We start from the raw sequence: 4,930 nt of genomic DNA on the forward strand, positions 1-4,930 counted from the left end.
GGCCCTTAAACTGAATTTGCTGTAATTCTCTGGTGCGCCGTCCCAGCCAACATGTCCATGTGGGCCCCACATGGGTTTTATCTGGGTTATATGGGCATCACGTGGGCATGGGGTCAGAGTGGGCACTTTGATGGGCTGAATGTGGGCCCAAGTTAGGTTGCCCATTTTGTTTATTCACTAATTCACACTTTGTAAAATCACTAATGACCTGCTTTTAGCTTCAGACCAAGGCTACATCTCCCTATTAGTTTTACTAGATCTTAGTGCTGCGTTCGACACTATAGATCATGATCTTCTCCTCGATCGCTTACAGAATTACATCGGTATTCAGGGACAGGCATTAAGCTGGTTTAAATCCTACCTGTCCAATCGTTACCATTTCGTAGATTTAAATGGAGAGCTATCCAGGATAATGCTAGTAAATTATGGCGTGCCACAAGGGTCAGTTCTGGGACCCCTGCTTTTTACAATATACATGCTTCCATTAGGAAATATTATTAGAAGGCATGGAATTAGCTTCCATTGTTATGCTGATGATACCCAGCTATATATTTCATCCAAACCAGGCGATACAGCTCAATTAGCTCGCATAACTGAGTGTGTTGAAGAAATAAGAGATTGGATGACCCATAACTTTCTGCTATTAAATCCTGATAAAACGGAGATTTTGCTCATCGGCCCAAAAAATAGTACACAGAAGCTCCAGCATCTCAGCCTGCATTTAGACGGTTGTTCTGTAACTACTAGTTCAACGGTAAAAGACCTGGGAGTTATTTTAGACAGCAACTTATCTTTTAAAAATCACATCAATCAAGTTACAAAAACAGCCTTCTTTCACCTTAGAAATATTTCTAAGCTAAGAAATATGTTATCTATATCTGATGCAGAGAAGCTCGTCCATGCGTTTATGACCTCTAGAATAGACTACTGTAATGCATTACTAGGTGGATGTCCTGCATCATTAATAAACAAGCTTCAGTTAGTTCAGAATGCCGCAGCAAGAGTTCTTACTAGGTCAAGAAAATACGATCATATAACCCCAATCTTATCGTCCCTACATTGGCTTCCTATTAAGTTTCGAATAGACTACAAACTACTGCTACTCACTTATAAAGCACTAAATGGTTTGGCTCCCATGTATCTATCCAGTCTCTTAACACGCTACAATCCGTCACGCTCCCTGAGATCTCAAAACTCTGGGCTTCTAGTAGTTCCTAGAATAGCAAAGTCCACTAAAGGCGGTAGAGCATTTTCACATTTAGCTCCTAAACTCTGGAATAGTCTTCCTGACAGTGTTCGGGGTTCAGATACACTCTCCCAGTTTAAGTGTAGATTAAAAACATATCTTTTTAGCAAAGCCTACACATAACACACATCACGCACATCACATCACAACCTTGTGCTCCAGAACATCTGATCACATGCACATTATCAACTTGTGCTGTTAATATCATGAACAGCAGCTACGCTAATTCCTCTCCACTGCTTCTCTTTCTCTCCCCATCCCGAGGCTTCCTGAGGTTTGGCCAGCTCCAGTCACGTCCCACCTCGTGAAGATTATGGACCTATGGATGATCATGGAGAAGTAGATGCCGAGTGTTTAAAGGCCCTGGCATGGAGAAGCTGATGCTGGATCTATGATGATCACAAATTGTTCTGTATTGTTGAAAGATTTATGACCAAACTTTTGATGTCACCCATATGAGGATGGGTTCCCCTTTGAGTCTGGTTCCTCTCAAGGTTTCTTCCTCATATCATCTAAGGGAGTTTTTCCTTGCCACTGTCGCCACGGCTGCTCATCAGGGACAAACGCACACCATTCACCTTCACTGTTGTTTTCTGTAAAGCTGCTTTGAGACAATGTCTGTTGTGAAAAGCGCTATACAAATAAACTTGACTTGACTTGACTTTATTCGATTGCCCTGTATTGCCCACATTTGGGCTATATTTAGCTATATTTGTCAAAAGAAATCTATCATTCAATTATTTAATTGATGATAAATTTAATTGATATGTTTTTTGCGTGTTTTATAAGTTTAATAGATTAACAAAAATATTATCTATTAACAAATAACATAGTATGACCTTTAGTTAAAAAAAAATTAAGAATTGGTAGTGCACTCACAGAGGCTCCTGTGTTCCCGCCTTCTGATTCTGAAGAAACGGTCATCACTCACTACCACTGGAGCACCTGACCTGACCTGGATAACCTGACATCTCTGTCACGGTAAGAAATTAGGTTTTGTTTTAAATTTATCACATTTTACTGTTGTTTTTATTTAATGTATACTTCTAAAATATTTGTGGTAAATAAAGTTACAGGCACGATATAACGAAGGTAAGATTGAACTGGTTTACCTCAGAGATAAACACCTGTGGAAAACTGAACATAAAAAATGTGGAAATAACGACTTTTTAAACCATTTTCACCCGTGTTTTCTCCATATAGTGTCCTCGTGATAACAGGAGGGTGAAACAGTAAAAGCACTGTGGAGTAATCTTTCTCTTTACCAGCTTTTATAACATGTGTTATAACCACCAGCTCTCGGCTCCGAGGCTTCACGCATGCGCATAGACACCACAAACTGAGATGAGTTTGACTTGAAGCTGTGCAGTGCAGACCGACAAATTCGAGAGCAGACAACTCCGTGTTCTTCCGAATCGCTTTCAGGGTATTTTTATGTCAAATAAAAATTGCTTCGGGTTTGTGCAGTCAAGTCGAACACTTGCTGTGTTAGCTCCAATAAGGCTTTTTAAAGACAAAACATCGTTATAAGTAAGTAACTTAAACTAATGTTACAGTGGTCAGTTCAAATTCACGGTCTCAAGCAGGGGTCACCAACATGGTGCCCGCAAGGACCACATGAGTAGCCCGTGGGCCTTTTCTAAAAAAATAGCTGTTTCCTACTTTGTTAAATCATTGTTGATAATTATTATGAGAAATCATTAACATGATCAGTGTCTTCACATAGATGAGTATCATTAATTATGAATAATAACATATAATTAAAGGTAAATTGAGCAAATGTGATATTTCAGATCAAACTGAAAACGGTGTGTATCAAACTGGTAGCCCTTCACATTAATCGGTACCCAAGAAGTAGCTCTCAGTTTCAAAAAGGTTGGTGACCCCTGGTCTAAAGTGTACCAATATACCAGGTGTACCAGTACGAATTTAATAATCGATCTGTGTTCAAGGCCCCACTAATTATTCTAGACATTAATCACAAACAAAGCCTGAAATTCACCATATTAATGCATTCAACTTTTTGCATGGTATTGTGTAATTTTAACATCATTTACTCAAATCATTTAACAGTTTGGGCAAATGGTGGATTAGAAGGTGATTACAACCTTGTGATTTTTAGTCTTTTTTTTATTTTTATTTTTTTATTTTTAGTTCTGATAGTCTTATGCTTATGTAACTTGCATGCTTTATACATACAAATAATGGGGTGTGCCCTGGTTGATACAGTAGCATGCTCTACTTTATATAAATTGTTTTGCTTTACAGGTAGCCTGAAGCATAACCTTTGCTGAAAACTGTAAGTAAGAAAGAGCTGGAGAAAGCGCTTGGTAAATGGTTCACAAATGCAAGAGACAGAGAAAACAACCGTTCTTTGAGAGCCCAGCAGGACCATGATCGGACGGCAGTACAGCCAGAAGTGTAAGTCATATAACCTATAGCTAGGGCTGCACAATTAATAATATTTTATCCCAATCACTGTTTTTGCCTCTGTTTAATTAAGGAGAATACTCCACCCTGAAATGAAAAAATATCTTAGAAATTTCTTATCCTCAAGGCATCCTATACGGTGGCTGAGAGAGCTCAAAATGCTGCAACTTAAGAAAACACCAGCAAATAAAAAAAACAAAAAAACTTTATCAGTTTGACAACACGTGCTGCAAACCCCCACAATGCAACCAAACACAGAAACATGCTGCAAATCCTCACAACACACCAAATAGCACCGATCACAAAATAAATGTTTTTAGGGCATCACAACAAGTGACAAACCCGTCTGGGACTGCTTATTGTTTGTCAGTGGTGTTGTCGAAGACCTGAAATGTGAGTTGTTTGTTTATTTTATTATTGTTTATTTATGATTCCTTGGCTTTTGGATATTATTATCCTAAATAATCTGATGAAATACACAATTAACTGTAAAACGTTATTATGTTAACTGGCAAAGCCAAGGAATCATGATCAGGATGTTAAAATAAACAAAAAACTCACCTTTCAGATCATCGACAACACCACTGATGAATAGACATTGAACAAGCAGTCCCAGGTTCGTCACTTGTTGGGGTCCCCATAATTTATTATCCCCCCCATTTATTTTGTGGTCTGTGCTATTTGCAGTGCAAATTAATTAGTTGTGTTGTAAGCATTTGCAGCACGTGTTGTTTAACTGATGAAGATGTTTTTTCAATTTGCTGGCGTTTTTTCTAATTGCACATGTTTTCTTCAGTTACAGTGCATTAACCTTTCTTGGGCCACCGTGATCCTAGGTGTGACAACTTTCAGCTGATCAGAATAAATATGAACAATGGTTCTAATCACTGGCTTTTGGCAATGGCCAAAAATCCGTTTAAGAGTCAAGTTCAGACGAAAGGTTGATATTTTTATTGTTACATTCATAAGTTTTGGATTCCATGACTGGTTTCCATGACTGGATTCCATGACTTAATAACATAAGTTATTAATGTGCGAGGCAGAGGTGGGAACAATTCACTGATGAGATTCTAGGATATGTCTTAATTATATTGATGCATGTTTTTTTAGATGCTTCTGTGAATGGTAGTATTTTAAAATGTACTAAATTGCCTTTTTTGTCTTTTCTTTCTTTACTGTTTTGTAGGTGTGCAGCTGAGGAATCTGCATAGACCCACCAGTGAACTATTTTACTCAATAATTCTGTTATTCCTG

The 4,930-nt window shown here is 38.2% G+C and overlaps 1 long non-coding RNA gene across 1 annotated transcript; it reads left to right on the forward strand.

Moving 5' to 3' along the window:
- The first annotated feature begins 2,550 nt into the window (after positions 1 to 2,550).
- Positions 2,551 to 4,930, forward strand: LOC310718319. Its single transcript, XR_014531096.1, has 3 exons — positions 2,551 to 2,672; positions 3,515 to 3,667; positions 4,863 to 4,930. It is a non-coding gene; the product is annotated as an uncharacterized lncRNA (long non-coding RNA).

Source organism: Silurus aristotelis (genome assembly GCF_946808225.1).
Source record: "Silurus aristotelis genome assembly, chromosome: 23".
Lineage (NCBI taxonomy): Eukaryota > Metazoa > Chordata > Actinopteri > Siluriformes > Siluridae > Silurus > Silurus aristotelis.